Raw genomic sequence first — 23,266 nt, 5'->3', positions numbered from 1 at the left:
CTGTTACATCTGCTACAATATAGAAAGTATTTCTTCCTATAACAGCTATATTATGTCTCCTGTTACAGTCGATGATACAAGGAAATACCACATCTACTACGAATGTTCATACATTCGATATGGGATTACATAAATTCAATCTGACAGTACTAACAACCATTCTGTACGAATCTCACAGATAGAATGAATTTTCTTTTTTCTTCCTTGACAAACATCACTGTATGGCATACCTATTTTCTCTGAGCTGGGATGTCATAGCACAGAATAACTGCCCTTGTGTAGCAGCAACTATCATTGCCATCCTGCCTTGGAGACACATGGCATTCATCCAGACCAGTATACATGTGCAAACAATAACAACTTCCAAACTGTTTAAATTTCTAAACTAAGTAGCTAACATTTATCTTCACTGTGGTGATGACCATTTGTTGGCTAAGTAGATTTCAGGTAACACATCACTTTACCAAAAGTGATATGTTACACTACATATCCCTGCCTTTTGATGATTATGTCATCACAACTATATTACATAAATAAATAATATTTGTAGTTCTGAAAAAATTATAACATCAAAATAGTGACATTCATCTCTTTTATTTTATCGACTCTAAGCTTCTTGAACTGGAAGCTATTTACGAATAGCATCTGTATCGAACACCAAATTAATATACGTAAACTTTAAAAGCCCTCAAGCATGTTGTTGTTGTTGTTGTTGTTGTTGTTGTCTTCAGTCCAGAGACTGGTTTGATGCAGCTCTCCATGCTACTCTATCCTGTGTAAGCTGCTTCATCTCCCAGTACCTACTGCAACTTACATCCTTCTGAATCTGCTTAGTGTATTCATCTCTTGGTCTCCCTCTATGATTTTTACCCTCCACACTACCCTCCACTACTAAATTGGTCATCCCTTGGTGTCTCAGAATGTGTCCTACCAACCAATCCCTTCTTCTAGTCAAGTTGTGCCACAAATTTCTCTTCTCCCCAATTCTACTCAATGCCTCCTCATTAGTTATGTGACCTACACATCTAATCTTCAGCATCCTTCTGTAGCACCACATTTCAAAAGCTTCTATTCTCTTTTTGTCCCAACTATTTATTGTCCACATTTCACTTCCATTCATGGCTACACTCCATACAAATACCTTCAGAAAAAACTTCCTAATACCTAAATCTATACTCGATGTTAGCAAATTTCTCTTCTTCAGAAATGCCTTCCTTGCCATTGCCAGTCTACATTTTATATCCTCTCTACTTCAACCATCATCAGTTATTTTGCTCCCCAAATAGCAAAACTCATTTACTTCTTTAAGTGTCTCATTTCCTAATCTAATACTCTCAGCTTCACCCGATTTAATTCGACTACATTCCATTACCCTTGTTTTGCTTTTGTTGATGTTCATCTTATATCCTCCTTTCAAGACACTGTCCATTCCATTCAGCTGCTCTTCCAGGTCTTTTGCTGTCTCTGACAGAATTATAATGTCATCGGCGAACCTCACAGTTTTTATTTCTTCTCCATGGATTTTGATTTCCTACTCCAAATTTTTCTTTTGTTTCCTTTACTGCTTGCTCAATATACAGATTGAATAACATTGGGGATAGGCTACAACCCTGTCTCACGCCCTTCCCAACCATTGCTTCCCTTTCATGTCCCTCGACTCTTATAACTGCCATCTGGTTTCTGTACAAATTGTAAATAGCCTTTTGCTCCCTGTATTTTACCCCTGCCACTTTCAGAATTTGAAAGAGAGTAATCCAGTCAACATTGTCAAAAGCTTTCTCTAAGTCTACAAATGCTAGAAACGTGGGTTTGCCTTTCCTTAATCTATTTTCCAAGATAAGTCGTAGGGTCAGTATTGCCACGTGTTCCAACACTTCTACGGAATCCAAACTGATCTTCCCCAAGGTCGTCTTCTACCAGTTTTTCCATTTGTCTGTAAAGAATTCGTGTTACTATTTTGCAGCCATGGCTTATTAAACTGATAGTTCGGTAATTTTCACATCTGTCATTCCCTGCTTTCTTTGGAATTGGAATTGTCATATTCTTCTTGAAGGCTGAGGGTATTTCGCCTGTCTCATACATCGTGCTCACCAGATGGTAGAGTTTTGTCATGACTGGCTCTCCCGAGGCCATCAGTAGTTCAAATGGAATGTTGTCTACTCCCGGGGCCTTGTTTCGACTCAGGTCTTTCAGTGCTCTGTCAAACTCTTCACGCAGTATCATATCTCCCATTTCATCTTCATCTACATCCTCTTCCATTTCCATAATATTGTCCTCAAGAACATCGCCCCTGTATAGACCCTCTATATACTCCTTCCACCTTTCTGCTTTCCCTTCTTTGCTTAGAAATGGGTTTCCATCTGAGCTCTTGATATTCATGCAAGTGGTGCTCTTTTCTCCAAAGGTCTCTTTAATTTTCCTGTAGGCAGTATCTATCTTACCCCTCGTGAGATAAGCTTCTACATCCTTACATTTGTCATCTAGCCATCAGTACTTAGCCATTTTTCACTTCCTGTCGATCTTATTTTAGAGACATTTGTATTCCCTTTTGCCTGCTTCATTTACTGCATTTTTGTATTTTCTTCTTTCATCAATTAAATGCGCTATCTCTTCTGTTACCCAAGGATTTCTATTAGCCCTCGTCTTTTTACCTACTTGATCCTCTGCTGCCTTCACTATTTCATCCCTCAAAGCTACCCATTCTTCTTCTACTGTATTTCTTTCCCCCATTCTTGTCAATTGTTCCCTAATACTCTCCCTGAAACTATACCACCTCTGGTTCTGTCAGTTTATCCAGGTCCCATCTCCTTAAATTCCCACCTTTTTGCAGTTTCTTTAGTTTTAGTCTACAGTTCATAACCAATAGATTGTGGTCAGAGTCCACATCTGCCCCTGGAAATGTCTTACAATTTAAAACCTGGTTCCTAAATCTCTGTCTTACCATTATATAATCTATCTGTAACCTTCTAGTACCTCCAAGCTTCTTCCATGTATACAACCTTCTTTTATGATTCTTGAACCAAGTGTTAGCTATGATTAAGTTATGCTCTGTGCAAAATTCTACCAGGGGGCTTCCTCTTTCATTCCTTACTCCCATTCCATATTCACCTACTAAGTTTCCTTCTCTTTCTTTTCCTACTATCGAATTCCAGTCACCCGTGACTATTAAATTTTCGTTTCCCTTCACTATCTCAGTAATTTCTTTTATATCATCATACATTTCATCAATCTCTTCATCATCTGCAGAGCTAGTCGGCATATAAACTTGTTCTACTGTGGTAAGTGTGGACTTCGTACCTATCGTGGCCACAATAACGCATTCACTATGCTGTTTGTAGTAGCTTACTCACATTCCTATTTTTTTATTCATTATTAAACCTACTCCTGCATTACCCCTATTTGATTTTGTATTTATAACCCTGTATTCACCTAACCAGAAGTCTTGTTGCTCCTGCCACTGAACTTCACTAATTCCCACTATATCTAACTTTAACCTATCCATTTCCCTTTTTAATTTTTCTAACCAACCTGCCCGAATAAGGGATCTGACATTCCATGCTCCAACCTGTAGAACACCAGTTTTCTTTCTCCTGATAACTATGTCCTCCTGAGTAGTACCCACCCAGAGATCTGAATGGGGGACTATTTTACCTCCATAATATTTAACCAAGAGGACGCCATCATCATTTAACCATACAGTAAAGCTGCATGCCCTTGGGAAAAATTACGGCTGTAGTTTCCCCTTGCTTTCAGCTGTTTGCAGTACCAGCACAGCAAGGCCATTTTGGTTAGTGTTACAAGGCCAGATCAGTCAATCATCCAGACCGTTGCCCCTGCAACTGCTGAAAAGGCTGCTGCCCCTCTTCAGGAACCATACATTTGTATGGCCTCTAAACAGATACCCCTCCGTTGTGGTTGCACCTACAGTATGGCTAACTGTATCGTTGAGGCACGCAAGCCTCCCCACCAACGGCAAGGTCCATGGTTCATGGGGGGAGGGGGGGTGGGGGCTTTAAGCGTAACATAGCTGTAATGTGACTTAAACAAAACCTACATATACCTTGTCTCAATTTATTTGTACCATTTGACTACCAAAAATAAGAGAGCTGGTAAACTACTTGCACCTCCAATTCTTCCTCCAATTCATTTAACGTCCTATAGACATCAAGACTGTTAGAGGTGGAGCACAAGCTCAGATTGTTGCAAGGATAGGGAAGGAAATCAGCCGTGTCCTTCCAAAGGAACCATCCGGGCATTTGCCTGGAGCAATTTAGGGAGATCATGGGAAACCTAAATCAGAATGGTGGATGCAGATTTGAACCTTTGCCCTGCTGTATGAGAGTCCCGTGTGCTAAGCACTGCACCATCTCACTTGGTGAAACTAATGGGATAGACATGTCAGCATAAAGGGTGTCCAGAAATTTCTGTTAAAAAATTCTAGGAATTTTAGACAGGAGTGAGTACATAATATTTTGAACAGCAACCTGTGTCTGGAAACATACCATTTCCATTGTATGATGGTTTCAGTTCAGATGTGTAATGCATCCACATCTGCTGAGGGAAATAAAAAAGTCTCAGAGTTGCTTGTCCTGGATTGCAATAAGACAGACAGGATGATGTGTACTATGTCAGATGGTCACCTAATGTCACTTAACATTTGTCTTGCTGTGAGACAGAGCAAGAGCTGCTGACATGAGTTTTGGCCACTGGACTAGAAATAGAAGAGACACCAGATGGGATGGAGAGAGTGTACTGGAACATGCCACGTAGGTACAATATCTGTAACAATGTTGGTAATCATCAGAACAAGCCACAGTTTTAATACATTGGTACTGTTCTGTATGTAGAGTATACTGGGTTCTTTTTTTAAAAAATTACAGGTTCTGTCAAAAGCATAAAAAATCTTCATATGAGGACGACACCCCTTAAACACAAAATAGGCCCTGTTTACATTTGTCATATAGGCACAACCTTATATGCTAGCACTAGACAAAATCTAAAATGTACCACTGCCACAGAGTCTGATAATGGAGTGGAATGACTTTTGCAACATCATTTTGATCCTGCAGTCACTATGAATCAATAAACAAAGGAAGTAAAGACATTAGCTGCCACTGGGCATTAATTTATATCAATGGAACAAGTTGAAAATTTGTGCTGGACTGGGATTCGAACCTGAGTCTCCTGCTTACTAGGTGGATGGGCTTACCATCAAATTTTCAACTTGCCTCACTGATATAAATCGATGCCCACTGGCAGCTAATGTCTCTAATTACTTTGTGTCCTGATTTATAGTGGCTTCAGGGTCAAAATAGTGTGTGCTCTTTTGAACATATTCGAAAGAACATACACCACATATATAATCACAGTAATGATGAGCAATGATCCCTTTAGTGCAGATGCACACCAAGCTCAAATTCTTATGGGAATCAACAAGACGCAACAAGTAATTAGGCTAATGAGCAGCACACTACATGAATAGTGAGTGGTATAAGTTGAGACTTTGGGTCTGGTGGGAAGCGTGATGGGGTAGTCCATGCATTTGTGGTGACCACTGTGTGTGGATTGCCTAGTGGTCAGTGTTTCTACCTAGTAAGAAGGAGACTGGGTTTGAATCCCAGTCTGGCACAAATTATCAATTTGCCCTATTGATATAAATCAATACCCACTGGTAGTTAATGACTTTAGTTTGTTTGTGTCTTGATACATAGGTTCACCTATATTTGCTGTCACAACCACAGAAATAAAACAAGTTTAATTACTTATATTGCTCAGCACAGATTAATTTTGTTGATTTTATGAAAACTATTATTTTCATTCAAATTGGTCAAAGTACTTTCTTGCATCTGGTGCTAGGTACACTGCAATTGTCCCTGGTGTGTGCTATGAAGAAGCACTGTAGTGCACATTGTTACAAGTGTGTCTGAGGGCTGTGGTATCATCTGTATACAGTTTCTATGCAGGCTGCCAAGGTGACCCTGATATCTAATGTCATTAATGGCCTTCTTGGCATGAAGTAGTTGGTCCGGAGCCATTTCATCGAGCCTCAAATACCAGGAACTGACAATGAACTTAAAATCGCTTCTTCTTCTTCTTCTTCTTCTTCTTTGCAAGACGCATTAACTTTTCCTTATGCTCACTTTCATTGACCTACAATAAAGATTATTAGTAAGTAGAATGACACTGGATTGAATGCCTAGATAACTTAACCTCTCTTTATGTTAAAGTTGCCTGGTACACCACTAGCGTGGAAAGAAACTGCAAAGGGATTTGAGCTACAATGGCAATTTCCACATGGTCTCAGCACTGTAGATGGGTAACATGTAGTCATCATGAAACAGCCTCTCTCTGGATGTCTGTATTACAACTATAAACAGTTTTTTAGTACAGTTATGCTGGGAGTAGTAAATGTCAACTATGAGTTCTTAATGGTGGATGTCTGAATGGGTGGTCAGACCCAAAGTCTCAACTTATACCACTCACTACTCGTGTAGTGTGCTGCTCATTAGCCTCATTACTCACTGCATCTTGTCAATTCCCGTAAGAATTTGAGCTTGTATCAGATGGTGGTAGTCTTTACCATCACAAGTTTGAAGACTTTCTTAGATCCAACAACCTGAACATCCCACCAGAAGAAGGCCTACCAAACATTAACATTTCTGGTATGTTTGTATGTGCTGATGCTGATCCATTTACAATGACAGAAAATTTGTTGAAACCATACAATCAGACATAACTGATTAAAGAGCAAAGAGTTTTCAACTGCTATCTCAATCGTACATGCAGTATTCTGGAAGACACTCACAGAATTTTAAATTCCAAATCTGATATACTTCAATTGCCTATTTCTCTAACTCCTGAGAATGCAAGAGTAATAGAACTGGTGTGTTGTTATGAGCACAATTACTTAAGGAGTAAGAAATAAGTATCTTACAGTGAAAATGAGGGGGACTGTAGGATGCCAGGCTCTTCAAGATGGAGACATGTGACTTAGTTCATCTGCAAGTTACAAGCTCAATAAATCCATCTGAAAGTAACAAAATAATCAGAGATACTTTTTGTAATTACTTTCATAACAATAATAATGTATCTTGGCAAGATAGAATTTGTTAATTTTGTTTTAGTGAATGAATTATAATCTGAAAAACTGATGTACATTCCACATGAATATAATAAATTCATTGAGAAGATACTTATGGAACTGGGTGAATCTTCCAGCTATTCCACTGTTTCCATAGTGCTCACAAAGTTCACCAAAAAGGGAAACAGAAGAAGAAGAAGAAGAAGAAGAAGAAGAAGAAGAGGAGCTCATCTGGTCAGAATACTGGCAGGTAGGTTCCAACACTTCCTTGGAGCCTGCACCACTTTTTCTGGATTCTCTCAATCTTTTAACCTCTTTTCTAAAGTTGTTCTCATGGAATTTTTTTTGTTTTGTTTTGTTTTTTAAGATCCTCCTTCACTGCTTGGGAGTAGTGTAGTAATGACTCATAGGAATAATTTCTTACCATCATATTTTTATATTGCTTTGCCTTCATATATATCACAATATGGGAAATGAACAATACACCTTGACAGATTCCAGAAAAAAATACTCTCTTTCCTTATTTAACAATCATTTTCAATGCATGCACCACAAATAATAACTACAACATAAACAAAGAGTGAACATAAATATGAGATGAACTGTACAAAGCAAGAGACTGCCAAGGATATTGTCAATACTGTCCACAGAAGGCACAATATTTTCAGGCAACGCAACATATTTCCAAAGTTTATGATGTTCTCAATAGTACTGCAAAACCTCCCAATCTTATCCTTAGATAGTGTTGTGTCCCAAACATGGATTTTGCCTGGGATTGGGCGATGCAGTTCGCAACAAGCTTAGCTGGATGGCTGTAAAGAGAGGGAGACTTTGACCTGGCTAAGATGTTACTGTCGCTCATGTGAAAGGTAAAAGGCTGGGAGGTAACTGAAGTAACTGTCCAAAAATGTTTAACAATCTGAGATTTATTTAAACATAAAACAAGTAAATTCTAACTGCTATGGGCGACTAACAAACACCATTCCTTCTGTTCTAACAATTGTGATCTACACGACTAAATTCTGAGTCCCACGGCTATCGCCTACATGTCTATCAGCTCCTGTTGCTAACTCTGCAATGAACTCTGACTAGATCCACTTGCTGCCTGCCTACAGCTCCTGCCTACTACTGCTTCCATCCTCTCCCACGATGATGAATAATATGCAAGCAAGAATTAATTAAGAACACACAAAGTAGACAAAAGAAGCATAATATGAACACCACAACACCAAATTTTGAAGTAGGTGATATAGTGTTGGCAAAAGTTTACTACCCTAACGCAAATACAAGAAAAGACGAGTAAATTCTTTCATAAATACAACAGTCCTTATGAAATAGCTGGGGTACCACATCCAAAGGTTGTGTTCTTTGTAGAGCCATCAAACGACAAAGACCATGGATTATATAATGTAGGTTTGATTAAAGTATTTACTACGTAACAGGGAATTCACATTCTTTGTGAATTTTGTAGAGTGACACCTACAAGGACTCGAACTGATCATTACATACCTTAACTGCTTAATTTTCTGTACAACAATCCTCCCCTTCTACTATCTTATCTATTTTAAATTCAACTTTGTTCTACCATAAGTTAATTCTGTAATGGGCCAACAAAGTGCAATCAGATTTAACCCGCAGTGAGATTGCTTTTCACTCACAGCTACTGCAAGCAACAATAATTCATTTATATGTTTCACAGTATGCTACTTATACTAAACAGCTCATAAATTTATCACCTTATGAGGCTGTTTGCACATGTAGTATTATAAACAGGGTGGTCCATTGACAGTGACCGGGCCAAATATCTCATGAAATAAGCATCAAACGAAAAAACTACAAAGAACAAAACTTGTCTTGCTTGAAGGGGGAAGGCATATGGCGCTATGGTTGGCCCACTAGATAGCGCGCTGCCATAGGTCAAACGGATATCAACTGCGTTTTTTAAATAGGAACCCCCCATTTTTTATTACATATTCATGTAGTACGTAAAGAAATATGAATGTTTTAGTTGGACCACTTTTTTTTGCTTTGTGATAGATGGCACTGTAATAGTCATAAACGTATAAGTACGTGGTATAATGCAACATTCCGCAAGTGCGGATGGTATTTGCTTCGTGATACATTACCCCTGTTAAAATGGACCGTTTACCAATTGCGGAAAAGGTTGATATCGTGTTGATGTAAGGCTATTGTGTTCAAAATGCCCAACAGGCGTGTGCTATGTATGTGGCTCGCTATCCTGGACAACATCATCCAAGTGTCCGGACCGTTCGCCGGAAAGTTACGTTATTCAAGGAAACAGGAAGTGTTCAGCCACATGTGAAACAGCAACCATGACCTGCAACAAATGATGATGCCCAAGTAGGTGTTTTAGCTGCTGTCACAGCTAATCTGCACATCAGTAGCAGACAAATTGTGTGAGAATCAGGAATCTAAAAAATGTCGATGTTGAGAATGTTACATCAACATTGATTGCACCCGCACGATATTTCTATGCAGCAGGAATTGCATGGTGACGACTCTGAACATCGTGTACAGTTCTGCCACTGGGCACAAGAGAAATTACGGGACGATGACAGATTTTTTGCATGCATTCTATTTAGCGACAAAGCGTCATTCACCAACAGCAGTAACGTGAACCGGCATAATATGCACTATTGGGCAACAGAAAATCCACGATGGCTGCAACAAGTGGAACATGAGAGACCTTGATGGGTTAATGTATGGTGCGGCATTATGGGAGGAAGGATAATTGGCCCCCATTTTATCAATGGCAATCTAAATGGTACAGCATATGCTGATTTCCTACATAATGTTCTACCGATGTTACAACAAGATGTTTCAATGCATGACAGAATGGCAATGTACTTCCAACACGAAGGATGTCCGGCACATAGTTCGCGTGCGGTTGAAGCAGTGTTGAATAGTATATGTCATGACAGGTGGATTGGTCGTCAAAGCACCATACCATGGCCCACACGTTCACAGGATCTGATGACCCCGGATTTCTTTCTGTGGGGGAAGTTGAAGGATATTTGCTATCGTGATCCACCGACAATGCCTGACAACATGCATCAGCGCATTGTCAATGCATGTGTGAACATTACGGAAGACAAACTCCTCACTGTTGAGAGGAATCTCGTTACACGTATTACCAAATGCATTGAGGTTGATGGACTTCATTTTGAGCATTTATTGCATTACTGTGATATTTACAGGTAAACACACTGTAACAGCATGCGTTCTCAGAGATGATAAGCTCACAAAGGTACAAGTATCACAATGGAACAACCAAAATAAAATGTTCAAATGTACCTGCGTTCTGTATTTTAATTTAAAAAACCTACCTGTTACCAACTGTTCATCTCAAATTGTGAGCCATATGTTTGTGACTATTACGCGCCATCTATCAAAAGCAAAAAACTTGGTCCAACTAAAACATTCATATTTCTTTACATACTACATGAATATGTAATAAAAATGGGGGTTCCTATTTTAAAAAATGCAGCTGATATCCATTTGATCTATGGCAGTGCCATCTAGCGGGCCAACCATAGTGCCATCTGGTTTTCCCTTTCAAGCTAGACAAGTTTCGTTCTATGTAGTTTTTTTTGTTTGACGCTTATTTCGTGAGATATTTGGCCCGGTCACAATCAATGGACCACCCTGTATATTTGAGACACACGAGATTATTCATTTTACTGTAGATGTGATGGAATTAGGTACATAAACTGTGATGAAGTCATCTGATATTCTCACAGGAGATTAGTTACATGTTTGTTATCGGTGATAAGAATGTCCTCTTATGATACATTTAACTTGGGTTCTGCTTTTGCTGAGAATACATCACACATATTCTTTCGGAGACAATGTCATCTTGCATGAAATACATAAGATTAATAAGAATCAGTCTAGTTCATTTGTACGAGGGCTGGAACTTAGATAGTGGCAACTATTTATTCACAACCAATACAAAAGAGTTACACATTGGTTTCTGTTACTGTCCTTCAAAATAGTCACCAGCGTTGTGTAGAACCCATTGCCAGCAATGTGGAATGCGTAGTATACCATTAGCAGAGCCTGTTCTGTTGATGGTGCAAACAGAGCAGTCTACTGCCTGTCGAATCACTGAAACAGTTCTGAAGCGAATGGCACAAAGTGGTTCCTTCATCTTTGGAATCTAATCAAAGTCACAAGGACTTACATCTGGGGAGTATGGTGGATGGTACAGTACTTCCCAGTCCCATCGACTGAACAGAGCAGCCACAGCTGGTGCTGTATGTGGCCGCACATTGTCATGCAAAATGATGGGTGGGTTGCGCAGAAAGTGTCACTGTTTCTTTCACAAAGCTGGTCGCAGATGACACTCCAAAAATGAACAGCAATATTGAGCATTGATGGTGTGCCGTGTTGGAACATAATACGTTAGGATAACATTATCACAGTCATAAATGAGAATCGCCATAACTTTCACCATACTGGGGCTCTGATGCACTTTCGACTTTCGCGGCGACCCATAATGACGCCATTTGTTGGATTGGTGTTTCAGTTTTGGTTCATATGATGTGGCCCATGTCTCATCCAGTGTAACGATATGGCGTAAGAAAGCCTCTCCTTTGTGCTCATAGTGCTGAAGTATGCCTGAGAAGCGCTGTAACGCACCCATTTCTGCATTTCTGTCAAGTCATGCGGAACCCATCGTGATGCAATTTTTCGCATGCCCAGGCGTTCCTTCAGGATGCAAAGCACAGTCGTATGCACTAATCCCGTTTCGTGGGCAAGCTCACAAATCGTATAGTGTCAATCACTGTCCACTAACGTGGCAACAGCATGCACTTTTTCTTCAGATATGCTAGGACGACCTACCTGATGCATGTCTGCCACAGTTTGCTGACCTTTGTTGAAGGCTTTTACCCAACGTGCCACTGTTCTGTACAGCAATGCCGATTCCCCGCATGCCTCTTGAAGACCTTGATGACACTGTCATGCTCTACAGCCTCTGGCACATTCAATCTTGATCCAACTCCATTGTCCCTGTTCTGAAAACATAGTGACACCATTACGTTAGACCATGCGCTCACAAGTGACTGTGTTCCCCTCGACTGTAGGCACGCCAGTGACATGGGACGGGTAACTCCATTTGCTTGGAGGTAGGTCAACAACATGTGCTATCAGCGACAATAGTAGATTCCATTGCATAGTGTCTCCACAGCAGTGTTGCCACTATTTAAGTTCCAACCTATGTATTTACTAAGACACCATCAAGTGGTCATATATATGCACTTGAAAGACAACTGAAATTAGTCAGCCGTAAGTCAGAAGAATAATTATATAGCTTCATACAATTGCCATACAATCTGTACATGTTAGCAATGTCAGGTTGAGGAGAGGGAGATTATAAGGGGGAAAAGTATGGGATTTAGATTATATCAACGAAAATATTCAATTTTTTAAATGTAATGTAACTGGATAGATAAAAAACTACTCACTAAACTGCGGCAGGAGAACACACACAAGAAAGGTATTATGTACGCAAGCTTTTGGAGCCAGTGGCTCCTTCTTCTGGTAGAATGGTACAAGGGGAAGGAAGAAGGGTGAAGGTAAACGACAGTTGAAGTTTTAGGAAAAGAGGAAGAGTTCGGAAAAGCCATCCAGAACCCCAGGTCAGGGGAGAGTTACTGGACAGGATGAGAAGGAAAGACTGACTGTTGGGGACTACACTGGACAATATCTGAAAACCTGAGAGATTAAAGGTGGAAGAAAGGGTAAAATGCAAGACAGAGATTAATGCTAAAACATTGTGCAAGAGTGAATAAGAGTGAAAACCTAAGTGCATTGTACTTTATAGAGGTGGGAGGGGACGGCAAAAAAATGCTGAGCTGGTCTCAGCATTTCTTCACAGTAACTATTCCTCTCTTCATTCCATTTTAATTTTCTGCATCTTTGATTTCTGATCTTTGTATTTTTCACTGTCCCCTTCCCACCTCTATCACATACAATGCACTTAAGCTTTTCACTCTTATTAACTCATGGACAATGTTTCAGCAGTAATCTCTGTCTTGCATATTCCACCTTTAATCACTCAAGTTTTCAAATCTTGTCCAGTGCAGTTCCCAAACAATCAGTCTTTCCTTCTCATCTTGTCCGGTAAGTCTCCCGTGACCAGGGGTTCTGGGTGACTTCTCTGAACTCTACCCCTTTTCCTAAACCTCACCAGTCCTCTTCCTTCCCCTTCAACCTTTCTGCCAGGAGGAGGAGCCACTGGCTCCGAAAGCTTGCATGTGTAACACCTTTTTTGTGTGTTCTCCAGCTGGAACTTTGTGAGTAGATTTTTCATTTATCCAATTACATTGAATTAAGTTTATGGTTGATGATGTGCCAACATCCAGATTAAAGCCAAAATTTACTGCAAATATCCATAATCACATAAGTTAGCATTGATTTGGATAACCTAATAGAAGTTTGTAATAAGTATTTTAATGTCAATAAATACTAACAATGAGATACTGTTAAGTCAGATTGCTGACATAAATGGAGTAGAGGAACAATTGGGAAACACAATGAAAGAAAACTAGGCCTCACATATGGGTTCACAATAAGGTAGGAGTAAGCTCAAATGAATACAAGCGGGTACAGAGAAGAGACACGTAAAGTTATGAGTAGGATGACATACCTTCACATACGAGGTATGGAATGAATGGAATTTGTGTATCAAGGAAGGGGGACCTAATCCTGTGGCCAGGAAAAAGAAAAATATGTATATAGGGACACAATCACTGTGACAAATGTTGTACGAGATGTGAGATATCTTTCTGGGGAAAGGTGTGTTATATGAATATAGTTTCTATAGAGGTAGAACCCTAAAGATTTTGGGGCTTAGTCCAAATTTATGTACTACCGGAATGTACCCGAGCTGCAGTGGTCTAATATTTATACTAAATTAAGAAATTATTAAGATGAGATAAATGTCAGAGTTTTGCATGCTGGCTACAAACAAAGTTTACAAGAGGGAAGAATTGTACGTACAAAATTCAAAAGTTACTGGGCACTCAAATTTAACTCCATATAGTGATCAAATGAGATAAAATTATTATACTTTAATATAATGTTATCTGATACCCATGTGGGGACAATTATAGCTGTAGTTGGATATTTACTGTTATTTTTACAATGAGACACAATGAGTGCAATACATTTTTGTTTCAGTTTGGCATTCAGTATGATTTATTTTTGCTAGAAACATTTATTGGAATGTGTTCTCATATTCATTATTCAAAAAAAACCTTTGATCAAACCATCAACTACGTATTCTTTTAGTTGGGGGGAAAAGATTATACTTCTTTTTAACTACAGCAGAACTAATAAGCAGCATAGAATAGTAATGGCTCTTCAATATGCTGCAAACTGCCCTAGCAATATCTCTGCTTCAGAGATATTTAATCATAGACTGTTGAGCAAAAGTAATACTTTCTTCCCCCTCCCCAAAAAAAGAAAAATTTAAGAACAGCTTTAACTTATATTTCTAAATTGATACACATACTCTAACGTAATTGCTTGGCCTATTATTGTTTAAATATTATTGCTACTTTCATGTATGTATGTGGCCTTTAAAACTGCAAAAAAAGTAGCATGAGGTATAACTTCCTCCACCTACAACTATGAAGAAAGTTCTGTGGGACAAAAGGTGCTTTACTCATCACAATTTATTCATTGGCCAATTTATACACAGTCCAACTGCTTCCTTACTATCTGCACAGTAACTTTATTCATTAAAAAATAAATAAATAAAAAACAAAAATCATATCTAGTCATTTTTGGCACTGCAATAGTCTTACAAAAAAAAGGAGGAAGGAAGGAAGAGGAAGAGGAGGAGGAGGAGGAGGAGGGAGGAAGGAAGGAAGGAAGGATTTTCCTCTTCAGCCATTGCCACTTATCATGTAACATCTCCTAATGTGATACTACCCAAGATTTTGTTAATTGTACTCACTCGTCACATCTAATCTGATTATTAAAATACACTCCCTTCAATAACTTTCATGTTTTGAAAAGGAAGGAGACAATCTTGTGAATTGTAAAATTTCCAAATCAGGCTACAACTTCATACAGAAAATAAAAACATGTATAGATTATTTTCTAGGGTACCTAGCAAGTGAAAAGGTGCACGTCATTCCCATTTTCAAGAAGGGTCATAGGACAGAGGCACATCATTATAGTCCTATATCACTGACAATGAAACTGGAGAAACTCCAAAAAGGTACAAACTCGAGGAGATGGGGTTTGGATAGACAAAAAGCACCAGAGATTGTAGGGAGTTTCAGAGAGAGTATTAGGACACGATTGACAAGAACAGGGGAAAGAAATACAGTAGAAGAAGAATGGGTAGCTTTGAGATATGAAAAAGTGAAAGCAGCAGATGATCAAGTAGATAAAAAGACAAGGCTAGTAGAAATCCTTGGGTAACAGAAGAGATATTGAATTTAATTGATGAAAGGAGAAAATATAAAAATGCAGTAAATGAAGCAGGTGAAAAGGAATACCAATGCCTCAAAAATGAAATTGACAGGAAGTGCAAAATGGCTAAGCAGGGATGGCTAGACGACAAATATAAGGATGTAGAAGCATGTATCACTAGGGGGTAAGATAGATACTGCCTACAGGAAAATTAGAAGGACCTTTGGAGAAAAGAGAACCACCTATATGAATATCAAGAACTCAGATGGAAAACCTGACCTAAGCAAAGAAGGGAAAGCAGAAAGGTAGATGGAGTATATAGAGAGTCTATACAAGGGCGATGTACATGTAGGCAATATTATGGAAATGGAAGAGGACGTAGATGAAGATCAAATGGGAGATATAATACTGTGTGAAGAGTTTGAGAGAGCACTCAAAGATCTAAGTTGAAACAAGGCTCCAGGAATAGACAACATCCGATTAGAACTACTGATACCCTTGTGAGAGCCAGGCATGACAAAACTCTTCCAAAGTCAGAGCTTGGTCATCTTTGGTGGCACTAGTGTTCAGTGTGTGTTATCTTTCCTGCTTCAGTCCGAGAACCAAGGTTTTAAATTTGCATGTATGCTGCTTGCCTGTTGCAGTTTGCCTTGAAAATGGCGGCGTGTTCTCCCGCCGAAATATCGGCGATCGCTGAAAGTGTTACTTGGCTGAATTCCCAGAAGTTATTTGAAAGTTGTATACGCCAGGAAAAACTCAGGTTTCACATTGCTAGAAACAGTATCTACCATAAAATATCTACGAGTGCCTATTGAGACTGACCTTATGTGGAATGAGCACATAAAACAAATATTAGGAAAAGCAGATGCAGACAGATTCATAGGAAGAATCTTAAGGAAATGTCATTCATCCACAAAGGAAGTGGCTTAGAACGCACTTGTTTGACTACTCTTGAATATATTCATCAATATAGGATCCATACCAGGTAGGAAGGAGCTTGCACAGGATAGATTAGCATGGAGAGCTGCATCAAACCAGTCTCAGGACTGAAGACCACAACAACAACAACCAGGTAGGACTGATAGGGGAGAGAGGGAGAGAGGGGGAGAGAGAGAGAGAGAGAGAGAGAGAGAGAGAGAGAGAGAGAGAGAGAGAGAGACCAACTAAGAGCAGCACGTTTCGTGACAGGTTAATTTAGTAGGCACAAGAGTGTTACACAGATGTTCAACAAACTCAAGTGGCAGATGTTACAAGAGAGGCGATGTGTATCATGGAGGTGTTTACTATGGAAATTTCGAGTCAGCACTTTCCAGGAAGAGTTGAGCAGTGTATTACCTCCTGCCAGATACATCTCATAAAATCACAAGAAAATTTGAGAAATTAAAGCTAATACAGAGGCTTACTAACCATCATTCTTCCCCTGTGGTATTCACAAGTGAAACAGGGAGAGAGGGATCAGTTATTGGTTCCAGAAGTACCTTCTGCTGCACACTGTTACGTGGCTTGCAGATTATGATGTAAATGTACATGTAGAGTACCAAACATTATGTACCAACAAAACAAAATAAAGTACTGTTATAGGTAAATGATAAACTTGACTTACAGTGGAAACCTGTGAGATGCTTATGTAACACCATTATTGTTATAAACAATTAATAGCTTTGAAGATGATATTAAGATTAAGATCAAAACATATTCATACACCTTACAGAGTTAGGCAGACTTATGTACAATAGTAGAAACAATTACTAAACGAATCAATTGAATGTAGTATTGAACATTTAACTACTTAAGTTTATGTAATTGTTGTGGCATAATTTGTCTGAGTGGGGCAACTGAAGTGCTACATAACATTCTGGTAGTGTGATGTGTAACCCTAGATGTGAGGTCTGTTAAAAAGATTCTGGAACTTTGTCCACAAAATTTTTCCACACCTACATTTTATTCACTGTGTATGGTCTCCTTTTAAAAACTCCCCTATACAATAGATACACCGCTCCCAACACCGTTTCCACTTCCTGAAGCATTCTTGGTAAGCCTCTTGCTGGATTACACAAAGTGCTGTCTGCAAATTTTCTTTTATCTCATCTATCATAGCAAATCTTTGCCCTTTCCATGGGCTTTCTCACTTTGGAAATAAATAAAAGTTCGCAGGGGCCAGGTCTGTGGAGTACAGAGGATGAGACAGCACAATGATTTTATTTTTTGTGCAATAGTCACGCACTAACAGGATTGAATATGCAGGTGTGTTATTATGATGCAAGAGCCATAAATTGTCTCACCACATTTCAGGTCGTTTCCTTCTCACATTTTCTCACAGACATCACAACACGTCCTGACAGTACCCTCAATTAACAGTTTTTCCCTGTGGCAGAAATTCATGATGAACTAATCCTTCAAAGTCAAAGTAAACTATCAACATGGCTTTGACATTTGACCTGACCTGAGGATCTTCCTTTGGTCTTGAAGAACCTATCCCAACCAACTGTGAAGACTGAACCTTGGTTTCAACATCACAACTGTAGATCCACATCTCATCACCAGTTATGATTCTCTTAAGAACATCTCATTCTCATTTGCATGACTGAAAGCTATTTACCGATTGCGAGGCGGTCTTTCTGGTCTTGACTCATGAGCCATGGGACAAACTTGGCGGCAACAAGCTGCAATCCAAGATGCTGTATCAGGATAATTGGAATGTTACATTCTTCTGCAGTCTCTTTGCCAGTCAGACTTCGATTGGCATGCACAATTTCATTAATGTTCCTGACATGGGCATCGTCAGTAGACTCAAAGGGCGTCCTGAACGAGGGTCTTCTTGAACTTCCGTCTGGCCATTTTTAAACTGTGTGAACCATTCGTAACATTAAGTACAGCTTAATCACTCATTACTGTGGGGTTTCTGCATTGTTAGGTGTCTCTCTGTAGAGGTTTCCTTGAGTTTCACACAAAATTTAAAGCAGACACATTCCTCCTCTAAATCCGCTATCTCCAAATTCACAAAGTGTGCAACACAACATTCTACTTAATGCAGCCCTGAACAATAAATAACAGGCATTGAACAATGAAACTTCCGGCACTACACATTAAACACAGGCATGTGTTCACTACAACACATCATTGGCGCAAAATTACAAATGTTCCGGAATTTTTTGAACAGACCTCATACCTAGCTGATAAATGATGGACATGAACTTAAAGCATCTTTTTTTAATTAAGAGTATGAAACTGTTGTAGGTTTTGTCATCTGTTTTGCATGCAACAAATGTGTGGAGGGCCACCAAACAACTTCAAGGTGGCGGCAGCGATTGCAGTATCTCCACTGTATGAATTACTTGCATGCGCTTTTGTGTACATCCCACGCATTATCAATTCCTGGAGTAACATGACAAGGACAAATAAATGCAAACAGTTTAACACAGTAATGCTGTGTGATGTCCATTTAGAAACAGAACAAGATACACAATTTCATTCATGTTATAACTTTCATGTCAGAGCTACAGAAGTCAATTATAGGGTGTTCTCCCTATGTTGTAAAGCATTGAACAGAAGAATTTGTTGGATTTTGAGACAATACCTGAATACAGTAACAGAAAAAAACTTCCTGCATTTATTAATGAAAATTCTACAAATCTAAAAGTATTTCACTTCCAGCATATTCAAGACTGCAGTATTGAAGTATTCTTATCCAGTTGCATCAGTGCAGTCTTAATATAACTTATTTCAGGTGTAGAAAGTTAAAGATACAAAAATTGAGAAAGCTCAAATCTGGATATATCTATGCTTAAGCATGGGCAAACATACAGATTACTGATGACCACCTACAAGGACTGGTTACCATGCTGAGCATTGGGCAATGTTCCCCACACCACTGGCATTCATGTAAAAAAACTGAAAAGGTGGAAGACATGCCCAGGTGCGGGGATCAAACATAAGTTAATCAAAATATGTAGTGTAAGATAAATAAACAGAGTGGCAGAAGCCAGAATAGATGTCCTACAAGTGAACATGGTTGTCGGCAACTCTAGAGAGTAAGTCAGAGAAAAGTTATAATCAGAAAATGTAATTGCATCACAGCAAAAGGAAGAATTACTGCAATTGCTTGGATGAATATGGTGGTGGTGGTGGTGGTGGTGGTAGAGGGCAGTGGTGATTTGAGGTGAGGGGCACTCAATATCATAGTCATCAGTGTCATGACGAAAAGTCAGCATGCCAATCTCGTGGTTGGGGACGAAGGCTGTCCTCACACGAGGAGCAGTTTAGACTGTATTAAAGTCTGCCTCCCTTCTCCACCAATTCAGGAATGAGGCCTGACAGTTCACAAGATTTCAGTATTCTTGTAACACTGGTATCAGTATCAGCGAGGATGGTGGGCAGATCTCCATCGAGACAAAGTGCTGCCCTAATATCAGTATATAGGACACACATTGCCAAAATATGCTGAACACACCACAAACTTCACAGAGTGGTGGATCCGCCTGTCAGTGGAGGAAGCCATGTGTTAAAAGAGCTATGTCCGATGCACACTCTGGTACACAGAACCTCTTTCCAGCAGTGAGGCTGACATGAAGTCCACCATGCTTGTGTGGCCAATTTGAGAAACTGTAGTTTGTTTTTCTTACCTGCAACCATTCAGTCTCCCACTGACACATGATGCATGTGTCAGAAAATAAGTTGATGGAGTGCAATGAGATGGGATGTTGATGGATATCACCACCCCAACATGCTTTCATAGCAGCTTTGTCGGTTATACCGTTTCCATGTATCATGTTGTGGCTAGGTACCCAGCAAAAGATCACCTCCTTGCCATGGTATCAGATCCACTGTAAGGAGTCAAGGACAAGCTGAATCAGCTGGTCTACTGTATATATGTGGTGAAGTGCTTGTAGTGCACTGAGTGAGTCAGAACAATCAAGAAACCTTGTACGGTGATGTCTATGAATCCTCTCCAGTGCCATCAGTACGGCATATAATTCAGCATCATAATTTGTAAATTGTTCCTGAAGATGCTCTTTGAAAATCTACAATCTAAGACATTCTCTTGCTGGGATCCATCTGTATAAACAATGATAAAACTGTGGAATCTACTTAAAATGGAAGAAAAGATGTAAAAACATAATCTGGAGTACAAGTTTTCTTGTACTGTGTCAAGCTTAAAATCATTCTGGGCCTCTGAAAACACCAAGCTGGCAATGCATTCCATCTCTGACTGTGTATTTGGAGGTCTGATAGATCCAGATCCTTGAGACAATCTGTACTATGTATCCTAAATGGCTTGGTCGCATGAGGCCGATTCCTGAACAGATGTTCAAAGATGGGTTGGACCACTGCACTAACTGCCAATGACCGATGTGACACAGAGTTTTAGTGCCTCTTGAGCCATAGGCTCCAGTCGATATCTGAATGCCCTTATGGTGGACAGAATCTAACATATTGAGGTAGGAAGAATGGGCTGATCCATAGACCATGCTGCCATAATCTAAACATGATCAAACAAATGCCCTACAAAGCTGCAAGGGGTGGGACCTATCAGCTCCCCATGTTTTTCCACTACGGTATTTCAAGACATTCAATGAGTGGAACCTCTTTGTTCATAGGTCTTTCAGATGTGGGAGCCAAGTTAATTTAGAGTCAAATAATAAACCCAAAAAGTGCACAGACTCCTTAAAACATAAAATACTGTACCCCATTGTGAGAGCTGGTTGGTTAAAACTTTGACGAGCACGATTAAAACTGACACATGTAGTCTTCTCTGGTGAGAACAAAAAACCAGTTGTTCTGACCCAGGTTTCCAGCCTCCTAATGGTCAGCTGTAGCTACCTCATCATCCTTGTAAGATCAGAGGAAGAGTAGAAAATTGCAAAGTCATCCACAAACAAAGAGCATTTGACAGGGCTTCTAACTGCGGAGGAAATGCCATTGATAGTGATGGCAAACAATGTGACACTGAGAACACTGCCTCAGGGGACCACATTATCTTGAACATAGCAGTCAGACAAGGCATTGCCAACATGATATCAAAAATGCTGGTCCTCAAGAAATGATTGGATAAGAAGTGGCAGACATCCATGTAGTCCCCATTCATGAAGTTAGCAAAGGAGCATCTCTGAGTAGTGTCGCATGCTTTTTTTTTTAGGTCAAAAACACACAAACCAAATGGTTTTGGTGTGGGAAGGACTACTGTATCGCTGTCTCCAGTAAAATTAAATTGTTAAGGGTGGAACGGTAGTGACTGAAACCACACTGGGAGCGGCTTGGGTGACCTCTGGATTTGAGCAGCCAGACGAGGCAGAGGTTGAAATTGAGCATGCGTTCAAGAGTCTTCCCCATACAACAGATAAGGCTTACACTCCAGGAAATGTTCGGGGCTCTATGGTCCTTGCCTAGTTTCCTGAATGGAATTAATATTGCCTCCTTCCAAGTCATGTGGTACTGTCCATCAAACCAGATCTGACAAACAGGAGAGGATCTGCCCTATCACTCCAGGGCACAGATGACAAAGCAAGGCACAATGGATCTCAAACTCCTGGAGCAGTGTCTGTGGTGGCAGACAAAGCTGATTCCAGTTCCCACATGGAGAACAGAAGGTTCTAGACATCCTTATTATGTGAGAAGAAATTGAGCTTCCTCATCTCCGCAGTCCTATGGAACCCCTGAAAAGCAGGAACTTGTCTGGATGACTTAGTGACAGCAGAAAAGTATTCAGCTAAAACCTGAGCCATGTCTTCTGGCATATCCAACAAGGCCCCATTACTTGATAAGGTCGTAATGGGAAAGGTACTGCCCTTGCCTGAAATCCGCCTTATTGAGTCCCAGACTTGTGCAATGGAAGTGGGCCGATTAATGGAAGTCGTGAATTCCTTTCAGGAAGCCCCCTTCCATTCTTTTATCACTCGCCTCACATGTGCTCTTGCAGATCTGACGGCATGAAGGTCTTCTGTAGTTGCACGGTGTTTGAAGTTCCACAGAGCTGTTCGTCTGACCCTGATTGCCAATCGACAGTCGTCATTCCACCTACGTACAGGCTATCATTTCAGGTGGTTACTAAACTGCAGAATCCCATTAGATCTCAAAAGTGATATGGGCCATGATCTCCTGGCACAATCCTTTTGTTCAAAAATAGCCTCTCAACTGCATTTCACCCAATTTGCCCTTTGTATCAACAACCTTCGTGGTCTCCTGTCATCCACTATCCAAGTTAGAAGACGGATCCACACTGGGAAGTGGTCCCTAGAATGTAACTCTGTAGCAACTTCAAAGTGAACAGAGTCTGCAATAGCTAGGGAACAAAAACAAAGGTCAATGGCTAAAAAAGACCCTGTAGCTGTGGAAAAGTGTGTCATCTGACCTGTGTTCAGAAGGCAAATATTCTCAGACTGGACAAGTCGCTCGATCATCCAACCCCTATAGCAAGTGGTAGCCGAGCCCCACAGCACACTGTGTGAACTGAAGTCCCCCACAAGGAGGAATGGGCATCGGAGTGCCCCGAAGTATTCTGTATTCACAAGAATAATTCTGCTGCATCTGCAGCATCTTTAGGTGGAAGATACAAAGAAAACACTGTAATGGTAAAGAGTGCTAGAACTTTCACAGCAATTGCTTGTAAGGTCGTGGTAAGAGGGACAGGAGACGAATGGCCTCTGTCATCAATGGAAACAGGCACTCCACCTTTAGCCCTGTCTCCAGTAATATCGTCCTTCCTGTAGGGGTGGTAACCCTATAATGCAAGTGTGT

The 23,266-nt window shown here is 40.0% G+C and overlaps 1 protein-coding gene across 1 annotated transcript in view; it reads right to left on the bottom strand.

Annotated features, from left to right (window-relative positions):
• Positions 1 to 23,266, bottom strand: part of LOC126183487 (cleft lip and palate transmembrane protein 1-like protein) — a 182,639-nt gene that overhangs the window by 98,502 nt on the left and 60,871 nt on the right. The gene's annotated exons all lie outside the window — the stretch shown is intronic.

Source organism: Schistocerca cancellata, chromosome 1, assembly GCF_023864275.1.
Source record: "Schistocerca cancellata isolate TAMUIC-IGC-003103 chromosome 1, iqSchCanc2.1, whole genome shotgun sequence".
Taxonomy (NCBI): domain Eukaryota; kingdom Metazoa; phylum Arthropoda; class Insecta; order Orthoptera; family Acrididae; genus Schistocerca; species Schistocerca cancellata.
Note: the sequence above shows the minus strand (reverse complement) of the source record. Positions and strands in the feature narration are given on the sequence as shown.